The sequence below is a fragment of the Heliangelus exortis genome, chromosome 1, assembly GCF_036169615.1.
Source record: "Heliangelus exortis chromosome 1, bHelExo1.hap1, whole genome shotgun sequence".
Classification (NCBI taxonomy): Eukaryota; Metazoa; Chordata; class Aves; order Apodiformes; family Trochilidae; genus Heliangelus; species Heliangelus exortis.
In genome coordinates, this window is record NC_092422.1 from 112613389 (window position 1) to 112633820 (window position 20432).

General features: G+C 42.5%; 1 long non-coding RNA gene across 9 annotated transcripts in view; it reads left to right on the forward strand.

Annotated features, from left to right (window-relative positions):
* LOC139803196 (uncharacterized) overlaps positions 1–20432 on the forward strand; it is a 186803-nt gene that overhangs the window by 14056 nt on the left and 152315 nt on the right. For all 9 annotated transcript variants that reach the window (XR_011728934.1, XR_011728931.1, XR_011728946.1 and 6 more), the window contains exons 2-3: positions 5563–5640; positions 8789–8984. This is a non-coding gene — a long non-coding RNA (uncharacterized lncRNA). The remainder of the gene's footprint in view (positions 1–5562; positions 5641–8788; positions 8985–20432) is intronic.

Below are 20432 nucleotides of genomic sequence, written 5' to 3' on the forward strand. Positions count from 1 at the left end.
CCATGAGAGCCTAATAGGGATTAAAATTTATGAAAAGGGCAGACTAGCTATGTGAAGAGTCGTGGTGGCTGCCAAGGGTCTGTGGCACTTTGGCTCTAATAGCTGTGCACAGTTAACTCAAAAAGCAGCAAACAAGCTGCTGCCACAAGAAAATGCTAAGCTCATGTGTAGAATTTTGGTTTTCTTATTGGGTTCATTTGGATGTTAGTTTGAAATATGCATTATCCTATAGAATTAGCTCTCTCATCTGATCTTAAAACCAATTCAAGGCTTAATAATTTCAAAGAGAAACAAAGGAAAATTTCCAGGAAACTAAGCAGGCCACTTACTTTCTTCATGGGACACCAGGTGGTAGGTTCTGCAGGTAATGCTTGTTCATCAGCCTGCAGGGAGACAAATCTCTGCAGCCACTTGTGCTGGAGCTGTGCCTGGCATCACTTCATTATCCTCCATCCGCAGAACTGGCTCCAAAAGCACAGCAAGGCAGCCAGGTTAGCAGCCACTCTGAGAGCTGCATTCCTGCTACAAAAACCCTAGAGATTGTAATTTTTAAGTTGCCAGAGGCACTAAGAAAATAAATAGCTCTTGACATGCCAACAGGCTTGAAAGACTATCCTGCTGGTGGTATCCTCAGTCTGTCAAATTATTGCTCAGCCCTCAGTGGTTAAGAAGAGTGGGAATTCATGGTGAAGAGCAAGTCAGGCACCAGTATGAGCCTGGGAGGAGGCAAATGAGCCTGGGAACAAGATTTGTATTATAATTAATGCTATTGAATAGTGCTGGATAATACTTGTTCTTTCTGTGAAGTCACTGCAGTTGATGGCTTGAAAACACAAATGCTCTCTGTCTCTGGCAAAAAGATGCAAGTTAAGCCATCTGAATTCCAAATGGGGCACAGCAGTACCTGCATGTGTTACTGCTGCTTCAGGTCTTGGAAGAGAAACGTGGAAATCAGGTGGGGACAGAAATCTGGTGGAGACAGAAACTGGTATGCACCAGGCACTGAACTTTGTGGAGCTGTAGGGCTTCCCTTCCTACCACAAGCATGGTGCTCAGTGCTCTCACCAGCTTTCTCTCTAGTGGAGAACACTGCTGGCACAGTCCACTCCTTTTCCAGGGGAAATAGATGAGGGATAAAAGCCAATGTAAAAACATAAACTTTCAACAAGTTGAAGCTTGAGAACCTATGATACACAAACAGTACTCCTGTACTTATTCTGGTGAAACTTTCTGAAGGTATCTTTTGATAAGAAAAATATAAAATTGATCAGAAGGAAGGATACAATAGAGCTCAGAAACAAATGATGTGGGTTGGATTTTACTTGTCATTAAGACCTTGGTTTTTTACTCCACATTTCTGATGCAAATCATTTACAGCATCTAACTACAGTTACCAAGTTTTAGCATTAGTTCCCCCATAGAAGATCAGTCTGGATGGGGGATGTTTTCACAGCTGATCAACTGTTGTATTCCAAATATAGGTTTCTCTTTTTTCCCATGCCAGTCTCGTATTTGAGGCATGATGGGTACTAAAGTGTGAAGCAAGTGACATGGTCACGTTTCGATTCTGTTTCATTATGCTGGGAGATACAATTCTGAAACTCAAACAACTGCCTAACATTTGTATATTAGACAAGTCAGGATAAAGCAAGCCATTATTAAAGGGTCCTTGATATAATTGTCGGGGCAGGTATTTTTCAGGTGAAGGTCACTGCCATCCCCAGGCCTACACAACCTTTACTGACCTACATTTGCTTGGTAGTAAGGCTGATTCTCTGACTGGCTTCTCCTGCAGGTCTTGTTTGGGTGGAGAAAGGGTACAAAGGAGCTGTTCTTCTATGGCAAAAGAGTGTGGTGCTATTGCAGTTTGCAGAATGGCTTGCAGGATGCATTCTGAATCCTGCCCGCATTGTAGTTTTGATGAACAGTATAAAGATTTAAAGATTATGCTTCCTTCTAACTCTCAAAATGGACTTTAGAGAACAGGGTATTATGTCCTTCCCATGTAATCATCAGGATATGTACTGGGTTTTGACCTGTGATGATTTAGCCCGTCAGATTCAGAGGATTGTGAATAGGTTCTAAAGAGAGCTGCAGGGTTATGACTGTGTCACATAGTGCAGGACTGCAGACTACACTGGTTGGTGCTGGTAGAAAGGCTTAATTTTTTGGCAAATGTGTGCTTGAGTTTGCAAAGCCAGCATTTTGGGAATGAAGGGAACATTATTTTTGTTTTAGAGACTTCGTGTTTCATTTGGAGTTAATGAAAGGCAATAAATGTTGAATGAAGAAGTACCAAATTTAGTGAATCTCCTTTGAGGGACAGAAATAATGGCTTCTGGGTTGATTAGAAATGTTGTATGTGTATTCTCAGTGGTTGTATTCTTACCACCTAACAGAGGAGTTTACTGCAGTTTCAGTATATAAACAAATAAATAGGCAGGTGCAGCTGTGCAGTAGGTTTGGTCAGGCATCCCTCAAGCTAGATGTTGAGTAAAAATGAGCAGAACATTTTGCTTAACAAATAACCCTTGTTATTCTGAGCTTCCTAGGAAGCATCCTTACAATACTGACTTCTGCCCTCTGAGAGAAGTTAGATTTAAATCATCTGATTTCTACAGCCACCAACATCACATTGTACCATTTTGAGCAGTGCAAAACTGGACCAGATTTAGATTGGTCACATGAAGTTGAAACTTTATCAGCCATGTCACAACCTCTACAAATCACTCATTGCCATGAACAGAACCCAGTTCTCTCCTAATCTTTGCAAGTGCATTTCCTCAGTTTGCTTTTAGATTGAGTATTAATGGTGGCTGTTCCTAATTTCTGTTTTATTTATTTTTCATTCCATGTTTGGTTTGTTTCTTCATCTCTACTATAGCCATCTCTTTGTCATTATAAAGTGGTCAAACATGTTGATAGTTTTACAGTAAACTAGATGATACAAGGGAAAAAAAGAGCGCACAGGTACCACCAAAATTCTGACCCAAGGGTAATTTTACTAACTGATAGCAGTTTCCAGTTTTGTGAGATCAGTGCTTAACCTGAATATCATTCTGACCTTTCATTTTATACAAAGATTTTTCTGAATAGGGACCAAACTGGGTGAACATTCCCTTGTGTATCCACACACACCTAAACGATTTTATAATTTATTTCTTCTTCCTTTTTTTAAACCTGTAATAATGAGAGAAATCTCTTATGGCTTGGCAGAAATTTGGGCTAGTTTTTGTTGAAAAGATTTTCTTTTGTTACAATGAAAAACCAGTGTCAGAAAGCGCCACATAAATGGTCTTTCACCCAATTAGTCCCCTAGTTTTCTTCCTCAAGGAAAGAGTGTGAATGATTGTCATAAGCTAGTTAAATTTGTTTCCCCTGTGCTGAGAGAATGTAATAGGATGCATGGGCAGGTGGCAAGGTTTAGTGGCTGACTAAGCCATTGGCTGTTTTGAATGACCTGCTTGGCCTGTAAAGGTGCCTGAGGTAAGAGTAGTTGCTTTTCCCCCAGCAGAAGCTTCGGGACACCTTCTTTGTCCCTAGGGACACCCACCTTGTGGGTCCCCATGGAACGAGGTATTTTGGAAGTCCGTATGATTTTGAGATGCTATTCGGCTGCAACACAACTTCTCTGGGAAGTGATTTTTTTCCCACCCTGGTAAGGCTGAAGCCCAACCTCCTCAGCAAGCGCAAGGAAAGGTGTTTTCACAAACTAGATTGTAGGTTCGGCTCCTGGCCGGCTGGCACCAGCCAGGCCTCTACTCCCTCACCCCTTTCCCCACTGTGGGGCAGGGAGGAGAAAATCCACCCAAAGGCTCCTTCATCGAGACACAGAGAGGGAGGTTTTCACTCCCCAGTTATGGTAACAGGCAAAAACTAGATAGATGCAACCTGGGAAGGAAAACAGCCTAGTTTAATCTACAAGGAGACAGAGAAAACACGGTCAGATGTTAATACCTTCCTCTTACCCCCACCCCTCCCTTCCTCCTGGTCCCGGATCCCTTCCCTGCTGCCTCCTTCTCAGGGCACAGGGCAGGGGGGGTTCAGGGTCAGTTCCCATCATGGTGTTTCTGCCGCTCCTTCCTCCTCAGGGGGAGGACTCCTCACATTCTTCTCTGACTCCAATGTGGGGTCCCTCTCACGGGAGAGCCCTTCAGGAACCCCTGGGACATGAGTCCCTCCCACAGGTGCAGTCCCTCAGGAACTGCTCCACAGAGTCAGGGCTGCTGCAGGAGCAGTCACCTCCTCTGGCACGGGGTCCTCCATGGCTGCAGATCCACATCTGCCCCTCTCCATGATCCTGCACAGGCTGCAGCTTCACATCTGCCCTCCTATGACACTTCAGGGGCTACAAATCCACATTTATCCCACCGTGGTCCTTCAGGGACTGCTCCGCTGTGCTCCTCCATGGGCTGCAGGGGCACATCTGCCATCTCACCACAGGCTGTGGGGAAATCTCTGCTCAGGCACCTTTCCCCCTCCTTCTTCACTGACCTGGGTGTCTTTTCTCTGGCATTGCTCTCTCACCTCCTCCTCTCTTCTGCAAGTTTCCGTTTTAATATTTTTGCAGTTTCGTTTCCCCCTTCTTGAATATGTCACTCTCATAGCCACATCCACATTTCCTTATCTGCTCAGCCTGGGGCAGAGGTGGGGCCAGGATTAGAACTGGGGAAGATTCCAGCAGCTTCTCACAGGAGCCACCCCCTTTGCTTCCTTCCCCTCCCACCCCCATCTTCCAAAACAGCACGGCGCTAAACCAAGGCAGCTCCCAAGATGTGTGTCAAAATACAAGAGTTCAACATGTAAAAATAAGAAAATACCAGAAATCCACACATTCTCTGTCTTAATTATCAACACCTTGGGTAGATTTCTTGGCCACCCAAGGAAAGAAGAAGAGCTGATCTTTGTGATCTTCACTGCTAGGGGACTGGCCTAGTGCTATTTGGGAAATTTCTGCTGGTGAAAAACCTATGGAAGTACCTTCTCTGTTGGCTACTTTTTGCAACTGAAGTAAAAATCCTGCAAGGTTCAGGAAAGAGGGTAACAGATCAGAAGTAGCTTGTCATTTATGTATTTAAAGGATCTTACAGAATCCTGTTGTCTTTATTTTGAAAGGCAAAAGTTTCTGGGGGCAGCATGTGCAGTGTGTGTATTTACACGCTGTTTAGTGAAAAGACCTGAATCTGCAATTCATCTGCTTCATTTAAGAAAGTTATCAGAAACTGCTACCTTGCCAGGTGTCAATTTTTTTTTAGTAAGGCTATTTTGATCTGAAATAAGTAGATAGACTGCTTTGTAGGTTGTTAGATTAAGAAAAGGGTACATGAAAAGAAGAAAATTATTCTTTCTGTTGCTAGCTGCCTGATCTGCTCTGGCTGTTGATAACTATACCAGATACTGTAATTGCATTATCAACCAATCTGCTGATCTGCAAGGTCAAGTTCAGTTGCGAGCAAGATTTTGTCATTCAGTACTAATAAAATCAGGGAAATGCTAACAGTTTTCACCTGCATGTTGAATTTCTTTTAAATTAATGTAATCTTGCTTATTTGTTTTATTCAGGCATATAAAAATGAGGGAGTACTGATTTACTTCTTCCAAAAGAATCATGGGCTGGAAATATGAAATGGGGTGAAGCAGGTGAGTTTTTATGTGGTTACACTGAGCTTATGTATTACCTTGTACACAATTTGAAGTGTTATTCTTGCAATCTTTCAAGAAATAAGCATTGTCAATGTTAAATGTTAGGTTTTGGAAATAAATCATCCTTGCATGCAGTTGAATATGATGCTACTAAGCAAAACCATGTACTGGTTGCTCCTAAACAGACTGTGGTTACCCCTTGTAGATCCAAGACAAATTAGGCATGGATTGTAATAGGTACAAATAAATAAAGACAGGAACACAAAAATGAGTCCCTGTGTTGGAGAGCTTGAACAAATGCAAGAGGGTAGAGACTCTGGTACAGTTGAGCTGCTTTGGTCTGTTTGGTTCTGCAGAATGAGAGCTGTTCTTTCCCAGACCTTTGGATTGGGTGCTAGATGGGCTTCTAACATAAATTTAAATTAAGGAGGTTTAGCCAGCTTTAAAATCACCTAAAATAAAATGTCTTCCAGAGTTCCTTTAAACTAGAATAGAATTAGCAGCAGTTTGACTATTTGATGTATCATTTGTCTTTCAAAGTGCAGGAGAGACCATTCATTGAAACAGCTGAAAGATACCATGTCACATATTTTCTCTAAGAGATCCCCCCCAGACCATCCAATACCTTTTTGTCACACTTTTTCTGGGAAATAATAAATTACACCAGTTAGATCCAATATCTCGTGAAAAACTGAAGGACATTGCCATTTGATGAATAATGAGATTACTTTTTGTATTAGTCTTACTTATGTAAGTCTCACTATCCTTAAGTATGAACTCACATTTAGTAAATACTGGGAATTAATTCTAATTGCAGACAGATTAATCGGAAGATTATTCTTTTTTATTTGAAAAATAATTTTTAAAAAATTCTTTAATTCCATTAATTAATCTAAAAGTGTCGTAATTTCTTCAGGTTTCTTGAAAATTAAAAAAGAAAATTAAAAAAAATAAGCTTCCTCCTTTGTTAGCCAGAAAGTTGTTTTTTTTCATGAAAGATTGGATACTTGGATCCTTTTTTTTTTGTAAAAACAAAGGCACTGCTGTGTTTGAGGACAAGGTAAGACTTTTGCTTGCTGGTTAGCCAAGGAAGATGTTTCGGTGTTTCAGAGGGAGGGATGGGCCCCACATCATGGATAAGCTCATTCTGTACCACTGTCCTGGAAGAGGGGGGAAAGGTTGTTTGGGCCTCAGCCTATTGGCCTGTGCCATGAAAGACTAGCAGGAGCCCTGTTGTCTTTCTGTGGCATGTGCCAGTACAAGAGGGTGAGTTATCTGGAAGAATTGCCAGCCCATGGTGCAGAATCATGGAATCACAGAATGGTTTGGGTTGTGTCACGGTTTAACACTAGCCCGGCAATTAAACCGATGGCAGACGCTCTCTATTAATCTCTCTCTCCTCCACCATAAGAAAGGAGAGAGAATAAGGGAGAAAGACTTATGGGTTGGAGACTAAACTACGCAAGTTTAATGAAACAGTAATGATAAATGGGGAAAATTGCTAAATATATATATATATATATATATATATATATATATATATACAAGAAAATGGATACCACATTCCTCCCCCCTCTCCCCCAATAGCTCTCACGTCAACCGAGGCTGCAGGGCAGCCCTGGGAAAGTCCAGGCTGGACTCCTGGAGTTGGCAGCAATCGGGAGCTGGAGGCAGGAACACAGGCAGGCAAATGGATGGGATCCTTCCAGGGTGCCGGGTGGAGGAAGGGAAGCAGGAAAGGCAGGAAGGGCAAGCCAACGGAAGCTTCTGCTGGTGGCCTTTTATAGCATTACAGGTAAGATCAATCAGCTGATAAGGGGGTGGTGCCCAGCACTTCTGCTGGTGCTCTCAGGTGAGGCCAATCAGCTGGTAAGGGTGTGGCTTGGCCCTCGTGATCCCTCAAATTATACTGAGGATGACGTATATGGGGTGGAATACTCTGTTTGAGAAACTTGCTGTTAATTTCAGCAAGTGCAACTACCTACAAGAGACTTAGCAAAAAACAAGTACAAGACAGAAAAATCACCTTTATCCTGGCCCAAACCAGGACAGGTTGGACGGGACTGTAAAGATCATCTGGTTCCAGCCTTCCTCTAGACCAGCTTGCTCAACGCCCCATCCAACATGGTCTTGAATGCTTCCAGGGAGCAGGCATCCACAACTTCCCTGGGCAACCTGTTCCAAAGAAGATAACAAGGCATCAATTTGGGGAATACCAAATCTCTAAGCAAGCACTATTCCTGGCTGTGTGAATACAGCACCCATTCTGCTCTATACTCTGTTCATAGTTACTATTATAGATCTCCTTTTTTTGGTAGGAACTGGGGGACAATTATGGTTGAAAGACCTATAGGTGGCAGACAAGTGCCTCTTGGGTGTTCAGTGGGTGGCCTGCTGGCATTTACTATCAGGCTTGCCTGAGTGCTTTGCTTTTCCTGAAAACTGAACAACATGCTCTGTTACTGCATTAGAGGGCAACAGGTGAGAACCGCCTTCAGGGATATGCCAGGAGAAACAGACATAGTGTTCAAACCATGTTGCCTTCAGAGTCTTTTTGAAATAAATCCAGTATTCAAATACAAGAAATGTGCCTTAGGGCTGAGTGAGTGGGATTCCTGTCAGAGTTGTGGCACTAACTCAGTATGACCCTCTCTATATATAACTTTCTTCCCCTCACTTAGAATAATTTTCAGGAGCTGTAGGATCAGCCATATAATAACATTTGCGTCTGTTATGATGAGCTGTTAATAACTGGGAAATGCTTTGATATCTGTAGGTAAATGGCACCAAACTTATTGAATAGAATGAGTTGCATAAAATACTGTCTGTAGTTGAAATGGATAGATGAAAAAGGACTAGTTATGGAGTCCTCTGAAGTCTGTGTTAAAGTTTTCACAAATTTCTGTCAGCTCTAGATCTGATAATCAGTGTGGAGGGGGGTTGAGAGAGAAAATACTTACGTAAGGTCACCTCTACTTGTTTTTAACAAGGTGGTGTACTTGCCATTGATTGCCCTTTATGCTTGTCCTCAGAAAAAAGGGAGATAAGGGAAACCTTGTTGAGAACTCACTGATGTGCAGCCAGATTTGGGACAGGTCATGGAAACTCTTTCCCATCAACACTGTCTGAATGTCTCTGTCTGCAGACGATGATCCACTGATGAACGCTCCCATAAAAATGGAAGGAATACTCTATGCTGCAGTCCTGCTCAACATATCCTCTCACAAATAGACCTCCCAGCTACTCAAGGATCACATTGCCTGGATTATTTCAAGGTTCAGTGCCTGGATGAGGAATGTGACATCTTGGGCCATTTATACAACCACTTAATCATGTAACAGGTGAGCAGGGAGCCCATGTACAGTGTAAACAAATCCCTTTGCCATTTTCCCCTGCATTGTCAGGCTAATTCTGATGAAGGAAACATGTGAGGCTGAAGCCAGGGAATCAAGGTGTGGAGCTTCAAGAGGAAGTGCTTCAGCAAGGGCAGTTTCCGGCATCTTTCAAGTGAAGATTGAAATATTTCCCCTGCCTCCGGTTTCTGATTTGTTAGTTGACTTCTGTGCCACCTTGGCTGGGTGCCAGGGATACTTGTGATGCAGAGGAGGACAGACCAGGGTTGGTTCTGCAGCAGGTGGCTTGGCACCAGCAGCTGAGGTCTCCGTGCAAATCATTATTTGGTCCCTTATCAAGTTTCAGCGTGTTCGTTTCTCATCTGTGAGCGATGCGTTATACAAGAGGCTGTGTTTGTTTGGTGCTTCCTGAAGGAGGAGCTGGGTGTCTTCCTTGTCTCTGACACAAGCTTCTCCTTTCCTGGGAGCCAGTTAAGTACTGTGACACTGGCTGCACTTAGTCCCTGATGAGTGTGCACAGCAGCTGATAACCAACAGCTTTTCTCCCCCAGTGAATTTGTGCAAAGGAAGAGCTCCTGCATATACTTCCCATCATCAGAAAAGAACATTTATAGTAGGCACCTCTTAATTGTTCATGACCCTCAATTTACTCAGCTGGGAGACACCATAGTTTCGGATGTGTGTTTCACATCTCTTGCAGCTTTTTCTCCATTTATGAGCAACAAACTCTTATACTTAGAAAATCCAATCTGATCTTAAAAAAAAGAAAGACATTTCTCCGGAAGATTCTGGAAGAAGTTTTGATGTAGTTACCATCAATAAGAATATTTAAGAACTAGTTGTTCTTCCTAGAGGGAAAAATATATGTGTATGGAGAGGCATTGCTTGAATAATTTTCAGCCACCTTTCATAAGCTGCTTGATCTTTTTTACCTGTGCCTTCTCTGGCAACTACACAGTTAAAGGCAATATTATACATATTTTACAGTACACAGTAAATATTTTATTAGTGTTATTAGTCAGTTTAAAGGGAAAGAATAGAGAATTAATTGCATAGGTCAAGTTGATCTCAGGAGGCATATAACAACTATTGCTCATATATTTGCCACATTTCTTAGTTGGCAATTGAATCATCTTATATCTGCAGTATTTAGCATTAATGTGTCCAACGAATCAGTATCCTTTAATGGATCTTCATGTTTCTTGGGTTTTCCCTGTGCAGTGAGTATCTCTTGTCTATCTGGGTGTTATTTTTATATTAGAGGAAGATGAAGAACAAAAGAAGTAGCAGTGCTCTTATGCTGAGTCACGATGACCAGGAGGTCTTGCTCTGTCTGCTCTCCACTGCCTCTGTCTGTCCTCACATTGCCTCACTAAATCAAGCAAGATCTCATTTTACACATGTATAGATCAGTATTATAGCAGCTCCCTTAAATTAACACAGCTTCATATTCTGTCACTGTGCAGACACTAATCTGAACCATGCTGAATTCCTGGGGAGTTGGTTTGTCAGCTGAGAGAGCCTTTATTATCTAGGAGAGAGTGAGGAGAAGGAGAGTTTCAGAATCAAGTCGTGTATGAGTTTCTCCCAGCTCTAGTCACAAGCAGGCAGGAGGATGAGGCAGAGAGAGAAAGACAGAGGTCTTTTGAACCTCTTTAGGAGATTTGGAAGTGGATCATTTTATGTAACAGTTACTGAAAACGTCCGTGGAAATACAGAAATCTCAGAAGCAGAGATACTCTGCTGAGCATCAGTGGCAAACATAGAGAATTCTCAGTTTTCTTTTGTCCAGTCCTCTTTGAAACAGCCCATTTGCAGGACTTCAGCACTCAGGCACTCAAAACATCCAAGCTGTTTGTAGAAACTGTCCATATGTTTTACTGCTAAGCAACTGAGATTTCTTTTTTTTGCTTTCTTTAGTCTGTGCTGACCCCTCTTTACTGGAAACACAGTGGTGAGAGAGTGGAAAAAATTTAACAGGATTTGCAAAGAAGGGAATGATGCCTTGCTAAACCTGACTCACAGTGAACTTGCTAAGCCCCGTGGAAAGCCTTAGTTATGTCTTTGGGACCTTAGCTTTGGTGTTGAAAAATATGCCCATAATATCTCAAAAATGAGGCAATTTCTGCCTTACCAAGGATTTTCTGTTGAGAATTCCTGTGCCAGTGTCTGATGGGCTTACCCTGATATATGAAGGCTGAAGGCTGCCTGGATCACTGCTCTGTGCTGTACTTTTCATTTGTCCACTTCTGGACACAGTCCAGTGTCCCTGATGTCTCTCCATTGATTTCAGCTTGCACTGGATTAAGCCAAGCAGTCACCAAAGCATATTCATTTCATGGTTGTGGGTTATGTTTTGGAGGTTGTAAGGGTACTGACTGTTATAAATATCTTTTTAGTTTGGCCTTATGAAAATGCAGTGCCTTTACCATGTTCTCATGCTTTTACTATTACCATTATCGAATTACCTTTTTTAACCACTCTGTGGTTTAAAAGTAGAAAAACATTCCATCACAGAAACATAGCAACCTTCTCCCCAGAAGAATATGATTTAATGCCAGGTCATTAGCTTCAGAGCATTTTGACTTGATTTCTGAGCATTTATCTAATCCACTGGCCAATGCCATTTGCGGGGGCGAGTCTTAGTTCACACTACTGGAACAAACTCAAAGTTTCTGTTAGCTCTGTGAAAAACTGTGATAACTAGAACAGTGACAATGCCCATATGTCACTGGCTATCTATGGAGGCAAGTTTCAAGAACATGGAGTTAAAAAGGGTTCAGATTTTCCTGGCTGCTGTATCAAGCAGCTTTATTTCAACATCTTCAAGTTACATCTATCCTTGACCTTCAGTGTCTGGCTTCAAACTTTACAGAGTGAGATTCTTTACATGAACAGTATCAAGAGGTCAGAGCCCATAGCCTGGTCTCTTTTGGATGGGCTAGCACAGGAGATGTGCATACAATTGCAGTATGTTTATAAGAAGCCTTGGTACTTCCTTTCAAACCCTACCCACCAGGTGTTTCGGTCAGACACACCTGATTTCTGTGTGTTTTTGAATCTTCCAGGAAAATCTTGACTAATTCATGCTGCTGGGCACAAACTCAGCTGCTTAAATTCAGTTGGCTCCAACTTTGACACCCAACAGGATTTTCAGGCATTCACAGAGCTAGCGGTCTGCTGAGCACAAGACAACAGTGGTTAAGCTTACCTAGGGTCTAGGTGAACCAGCTTAAGGTCCCTCCAGTGCCTGATTTAGAGTAAGAATTTGACTTCAAATTTTCTACATGCTGGAAACTATTAGGCTGCCTTTTCTTCTGGTCTTCATTGCTTGTTTTGCTGAACCCCCTCTCCTCTGCATGAAAAACTTCGTATTTGCTATAGCAAATTGTTTTTTACCTTTGGAAATGTGAGTTGATCGAGTTATTGTCTCCTTGGGGGCTCAGTGAAAAGTAACAATGTACATGCTTGTGGGCTTGCACAAGAAGTTTTCTTTTCACAGGAGAAGAGGTGATAGGCAAAACAATCCTAGGACTCAGAGAAAGTTAAGGGGTGGTTAACCTCACCCAGTAACATAACTATGGAAATTTTCCTCTGTTGGCCAGGACAAAACCCTATACATACATATGTATGTGAAGTTTGCTACTTCCTGAAAGCCTTCCCCACCTAGGAAACCTTTCTTTCTTTACCGGAAGAGTCACATAGTTTGAGAGACCATATATGAGTGTGTAAACAACAATTTGTCATCCAGTAAACCAGCATTACTAAGAAACTATAATTAAGCAACTGTATAGCATAGCACCTATGCATCTCATCAAGATGAGGCCACACCTTGAGTCCTGTGTCCAGTTCTGGGCCCCTCAGTTCAGGAAGGAGATTGAGGTGCTGGAGCAGGTCCAGAGAAGAGCAAGGAGGCTGTGAAGGGATCCAACACAAGTCCTGTGAGGAAGAGCTGAGGGAGCTGGGGGTGTTCAGCCTGGAGAAGAGGAGGCTCAGGGGAGACCTCATCACTCTCTACAACTCCCTGAAAGGAGGGGGTAGCCAGGGGGGGGTTGGTCTCTTCTCCCAGGCAGGTGTCAGTAAGACAAGAGGGCATGGACTTAAGCTCTGTCAGGGGAGGTTTAGGTTGGATATTAGGAAGAAATTCTTTACAGAGAGGGTGATCAGGCATTGGAATGGGCTGCCCAGGGAGGTGGTGGATTCTGTGTCCCTGGAGGTTTTAAAGAAGAGACTGATGTGGCACTCAGTGCCATGGTCTGGTAACCAGAGTGGTAGTGGATCAAGGGTTGGACTTGATGATCTCAGAGGTCCTTTCCAACCCGGATGAATCTGTGATCTTTCCCTGGTTTTCCTCTTCTTAGCAAAAACAATGTTGTTGGCTCTTTAAAGCTTTGCTTATGCCAACTTCAGCCACTGTGACTCCCTGGAATGAGAGGTGTGACAGAAAAGAAAAATAAAGGAAAATAACAATGGTTTATCATGATATTTTGGGGTTAGGGAAGCCTATTCTTACACCCTGTTAAGAGTGTAAAATGTAGTACATGAAATTATTTGGGCTAGTAATAACACAGCAATGCAAGTAGATCACAGCTTGCACTCTCTTCCTAAATACAAAAGCATCTGTCTTCTATTCCAGTGTAAAACTGATAGATCTTGTCAGGGAGGATGTGCCTGGCAGCTCCTTAGATCAGTGTCTGTAAGGCATTTTAGTCTGTGTCTCACTTCTGTCCTTTAAGAACTGAAGCAGAGATTTGTGGTGATGGCTGGTGAAGGTGTCCTTTGTACCATGTGTTGCCTGCAGTACAACAGTCGGTGTCCCGTGGGTGAGGAGTGCAGCCCTAGTAACTTAGGGGCAGCTGAGTGGCTCCACAGCTCTTCCTGAAAGACCCTAGCCCAGAAAATGGATTACTGGTGTGGCTGGAAAAGATGGCACCTGCCTAGACCACAGCTGCACCTTATCCAGTTCACAGCTGGCTCATTGACACTGTCTGCATGTGATGGCTGGCCTGTCAGCAACAGGTAAAGTAGTTAGGGTGTTGGTTGCTGACCATGTGATCTGTTACACACTGCTGCTGCTAGAAGAAGTAGCCATACATAGTTATTTGGTGGGTTAGAAATGGTCACCTGAATGAGGAACTTAGTGCTGTTTGGTGCATTGTGGTGACTCTGCTGATTGGGGAGCTGCTGTGCTGCTGTGTTAGCTTTGGAGGGACCTGTGAAGCATCAGAGGCCTGAGGAGCCTGGCACAATGCTCTTGGCATCAGTACTCTAGGCAAACACAAAATACCCAAGCATGAAGCCAGCACTGTCACACTGTGATTCATCTGATTTGTCATACTTAAAGGTATCTCCCAGCCTCTCCTCATCCTAATATCTTAAAACCTCACTCATGTAATTGCATTTATTTTTTCACAGTGCCAGTGATGATTACTATTCCTGATATACAGAAAGAGAGATGAAATGCAGGGAGATAAAGGGTATGTTTCATATGTCTAAGTTACACATGAAACAAAGCACTGTGTTAGCATTAACTGAACTATCCTGGAATCAGTTAAGCTGTGTTAGCTGAAGTAAGTGCTTGGATAGTTAGCAGGCTGGATATAATGAAAGTGTTGCTTTGAAAATATTTGTTGCATCTCTGAGTGTGGCTTTTAAGAGTATCATCCCGCTTGAAGCTTCCAGAGTGATCTTTATTCTTGTTCTGCAGCATGGCATAACCCGTATGATCAACTTTTCATGGAGACTATTCACAGTGAAACTCTTCATGGTGACTTATAAGAGAGTTTTTCATGGGACTAATCAATCACATCTCAGTCCTGCTTTGGATGCTTATTCCTCAGGAATCCCTTGTGTTATGGAGATGTCTTTTTTACATACATTCCTGTCCCTCTATTTTTGCTGCAGACCCATCTCTGGCGTGACTCAGACATCTTTTTGTCTTGCACAGCATTCATCAGCTTGAACAGCTTGTTAGAACATGGTCTTCTAAACAGTGGGTTTGTTGCCTCAATTGAAGGACTGAGCAGGAATCAGTTAAAAACTTTTGCCTGGGTGAAGTCTAGAAGATGACACAGGTGTTTCTGCATTGCACTTTGAACCTGAAAGCTCCCTGGGAAACAGACTGTAATTTTTCCTGGAATTATATTCCAGTTTATTATCCTGTGCCCACACAAACACTCTTCAGTTTTTAAGATTTTAGCCAGTTGACTGCTTCAAAGCCTTATGGTGAGTAGTCCTTATAAATTGGTTTCTAATTAGACTTCTCACACTTCATGAGTGTAACATTTGAAGAAAACATTATCTCTCTTTCTGTTGTCAGGCTGACTGTACATGATTTGAGGGTATATATTTCTTCTGTCCTTCTCCATGTCAGAACTTGGGCTATTTTAGGCCTAAGCCTGGCTCTGGCATCTAGATCTGTGCCGTGAACTTTGCATGAGGTATAGGGGACCATGTCTGCTGTAGAAAGCTGATGCTTATAATGAGGCAGATGTCACCTTGTCCTTTTCCATCCATTAGAAATCTCAAGTTCTAAGTTTTTTTTCACTGTCCATGCAGAAATCAAGAAAGTACAATATCTCATTACAGGTGAGAGGTAAAAAACATTGGGTGTTTGCATTGTATGCTGCATGGAGTACCACCTAGCAACACTCAAGCAAATGCTAAGTAAACTAGCTGGGATACAGAAATATATCTGATTTTAACAGAATGGAACACTGTGGGTAATTTACCTTCCTCTTCTAGACAACATAGGCTTTTTATCAGGAAGATCTACGTCTCAGCAGAAAGGAAAACCTAAGAGTGGCAAATAGTCTCTTTTCTGATGACATCTATTTCTGAATCACTAGCTGTTTTTTATAATTTTTAGTTAACGTCAGAAGCATGATAAAATTTTTAATGCCAAGCTCTGGCCAGCTGGAATTAGATTGCTCCAGCAAGTTCATTTCAAGATGCTTCACTGTGTCAGCACCACACTGCAGTCTGCTGTCTGTTGTGGCTAAGACACTTGGTGACAAAGGAGGAAGATGAAAATTCAGAGCCAGCATGGGAATTGAGGTATGTTTTACATGGCCCATCCTTTCTGCTCAGGGTGTTTAACTCTGAAAGGGTTTATATCTTGATTTTCTTTAGTTGGGCTCATCCCACACTACATCATTATCCTCTTTGTTTATTTGGCGTAGCCCTCTAAGCAACAGAATGAAGACTGAGTCAATTTTTTAAACAGAACAAGCAGGAAAATAGTATATATTAGTCACTTTTTCTTTATTTCCACTTGATCAAAAGAGTTAATTCATTGCTGCTGTAAACTTCCAGCTCACAAAGATTTAACAACATCTCAATATCTTTGAAGATAATCATACAGCACATGATGGAAATATGTTACTAGCTTTATTGAATATGTATATATAATTTGTGTATATAATTTGCACATACAATATTTAAGTAATTTTATATACTCCTATTTTAAGATCACCCACCCACCCCAGTGGATGAAGGGAAGGTGATGGTTGTAGTTTTTCTGGATTCAAGTAAGACTTTCAATACTGTCCCTCACAGCATCTTTCTTGACAAGTTATCAAGCTATGGGATGAGCAGATGTCATGGTGCACTGGGTGAAGATCTGACTGTAGGGCAGAGCTGAAAGGGTTGTAGTGAATGGGGCTACATCTGGCTGGCAACCAGTCACCAGCAGTGTTCCTCAGGGTTCAATTTTAGGGCCAGTTCTGTGCAATATATTCTGTGCAGGAGTCAAGTGTACCATTAGCAAGTTTGCTGATGATCCCAGACTGGGAGATGCTGTAGACTCTCTTGAGGGACAAGAGGCTTTGCAGAGGGATCTGGATAGACTTAAGCATTGGGCTATGATTAATGTGATTAAATTTAATAAGTCAAAATGCCAAATTCTGCATCTAGAGCAGAGTAACTTCAGGCACACATATATATTAGAAGAGGAGTGGCTGGAGAACAGCCCTGCAGAAAGGGATCTGGGGGTGGTGGTTGGCAGCCAACTCAATATGAGCAGGTAGTGCTCTGGCAGCCCAGAGGGCAAACCGCATCCTGGTGTGCATCAAACAGCATCACCAAAAGAGTCAAAAGAGGTGATGTTCCTGCTGTATTCACCACTGGTGCCACCTCACCTTGAGTGATGTGTGTAGTTCTGGGCCCCACAATTTAAGAAAGAGGTCCTCAAATGTGTACAGAGGAGGACAGGGCTGGAAGGCATGTCCTGTGAGGAGCAGCTAAGGTCTTTGGGCTTGTCTAGTTTGAAGAAAAGGAGGGTGAAGTGTGACTTCATTGTTCTCTACAACTTCCTGAGGAGGTGGAGAGGAAGTTGCTGAGCTCTTCTCCCTGGTGTATACAGTGATGGGGTGCATTGGAATGGTTCAAAGCTGCACCAGGGAAGGTTTAGACTGAGCATTAGGAAGCATTTTTTTACCAAGAGAGTGGTCAGACACGGGAACAATCTTCCTAGAGAGGTGGTTGATATGCCATGCCTGTCAGTGTTTAAGAGGCATTTGGGCAATGCCCAGAATAATTTACTTTAATTTTTCATCAACCCTGAAGTGGTCATGCACTTGGAATAGATGACCCTTGTAAGTGCCTTCCAACTGAAAGTATTCTAGTTCTTATTATTATTCTCATTCTTGTGCTTTCCTGTCCTCAGTCCCTGAATAGATTCACAGGTGTCTGAGAAATCTCTTCCAAAGTATTTAGCTGACCACTGGGTCTAGGTGGCTGGTAGTATAAGGAAAATACAATAAAATTAGAGTCAACCTTAATGTCAGTTAAGAGAAAGAGTCTTGATATTTAAAAAAGGTTTGTTCTAATGCACCAGAATAGTGGTTCTTAATGTGTTAATATTATTTTGTTTTTCAACGACATGTGGAGGTCCCACTGGGTTGTGCTTAAATGTCAAAAATTCCATATGGTGTCAATGATTTCATTGTTGATATTAATGCTTTTTGTTGTTTAGTCATTACAGTTGTTACTAGGGTGTGAGAGGAAAGAGAGTGAAAGGGGCACCTCAGAGGACTTGACAGAAGCCAGGTCAAGCTAATTACATTGTGGAGCAGCTTGTCACATGCAGAGCAGAGGCAGGAATGGAGGTGGTGGTGGTGGATTCCTTGGCCCTGAGAGAGCAGTGTGGTCGTGTTCTCAGCTCACACTGACCCAAAATCCCACCATTGCTGAGGAACGCAGCCCATTTATACTCTCCAGGGGGCCAGGAGACATTGTCAGTTTAACAGAGGAAAGGAATGACCTGAAGTCGTGATAGATATTTCCTGCTAGTAATCCTGTGAATATGTTGTATCTGTATGATGTGGGTGCAGAGCACTGATGATCTCTCAGTAATCACGTTAATGCCGTGGTGATTTATGTATTTACTGTGTCTGCTGAACAGCACTTAGTTACTCAAAGCCCTTTTTCCCTTGTCTGCTTTGTTAAATAATGCAGAGGGTAGCTACAAATGGTAGCTCAGGATTGGCCTGCGAATTCAGTGTTTGCTGTGCTGCAGAGCTAAGTGCAGAAGCTGTGTTGTGTATGCTGTAGTTCCCACCTGCAGTGAAGGCAAATGTCAGACAGAGGCAGCTGGAAAGCAGGTAATATTGAACAAGCAAAAGAGCAAACTGCAGATTGTTCTGCTGAAAAGGTTCAGATTTAGCATTTCCAAGTGGTAGAGAAGGACGTTTGTATCAGTCTTGTCTCATCTAGTTCTCTCCCTGGAGCACAGTTAAAGAAATTGGAGTAAGTGACTTTTTCCAACCCAGTGCGGCACATGCAGCAAATAAAATCCATGGAAAAATCTCTTCTTGATGCTACAGTCAGTTATAGCAAGTGGAGGCTTGTTACAATTTAGTAAGTATTTGATTGCTAGCCTTGTACTAAGTTTATGGTCACAAGTCAGTTTCTAACACAGAAGAGACAGCAAGTGCTACTTACACTGTTTGTTGCTTGCCAGCAGTACAGATGTAGGTGAGCAAGCCACAGACTTGGCTCTTTGAGAGGTCCATCCAGGAGAAGTCAGAAATATGTGAGAGAAGTGTTCTCTCTGTTATGTGGGTAAGAGTTTCTCCAAGGCCACCTCAAATTTTCCACCAGTGCCAACCTGTCATGGTTTAATGCTGGCCTGGCAATTAAACCGAATAACAGATACTCTCTATTAATCCCTCTCCCTGACAAAGAAAGGAGAGAGAATAAGGGAGAGAGACTTATGGGTTGGAAACTAAACTACACAGTTTTAATGAAACGGTAGTGATAAAAAGGAAAAAAATACTAAGTATATGCAAATATACAGGAAAATTGATACCACATTCTTCCCCACTTTCCCCCAATAACTCTCACATCACCAGCGAGGCTGCAGGGCAGCCCTGGGAAAGTCCAGGCTGGACTCCTGGGGTCAGCAGCAGTCGGGAGCTGGAGGCAGGAACACACAGATATGGGCTGGCATGGATCAGGATCACAGGCAGAGGAATGGATGGAATCCTCCCAGGATGCTGAAGCAAATAGGGACAGGCAAAGAAGGGGAAGCAGGAAAAAGGGTTTGACCCTCGTGATCCCTCCAGTTTATACTGAGTATGATGTGTATGGGATGGAATACTCTGTTTGGTCAATTTTGGCATCTCTCTTGTCCGTTCCTTCCTAAGGGAGGGTTTGCATGTGTGACCTTTTTACTCCTTTTCTCCTTCCAGAGGGCAAAATATTCCTCAGAACTGAGCAGTGTCCTTGGCTCTGCACACCAGTCTCTAGCAGTAACTATAAACATTGAGTGTTATCAGTCCCAGAAGCAGACACTGACTGAGAAACTTGCTGTTAATTTCAGCAAGTGCAGCTACTTACAAGAGGCTTAGCTGAAAGCAAAAGTACAAGACAGAAAGTAACCTTTACCTTGGCCCAAACCAGGACACAAAGTCACTCTGAAGAAGCAAGATGAAGATAAATAGAGGAAGAAAGGAGCTTTTTGTGGAAGATCATGATCAGAATTTATTTTTTTGTTCTAGCATAATCCTCTGCCTGATGCTAGCTTAGGACTGAGAAAGATACATGAGCTTTCTCTGTTCTCTGTGAGGTATTTCTATTTCCTCACACAAGGAATAGTGCATACCTTTAAAAATCAATTCAGAAGCTTCTACTGTTATCAGTGAGCTTGGGACCAGGACTTGGGTCAGTGGGGATGTGTATCTGACATTACAGTATGATACGCTGTTAAAAGCTGCTGTCTTTCTTTTATCATATGAAACTAGATGAAGAGAAGCCTGACAATGACAGAGGAGAAGCTAGTTGCTTCTGTCCCAGATTATAGTTACCCTAGCTTGGGGGCTACCAAGGTGAGAGTCATAAAAGGCCATCTTAAATGCTTTAAAAGGCCATTTTCCCTGACACCCAGATGAAAAGAGAAGTAAGGGCTGAGATGGAAAAATAACCGTGAGCTTGCCT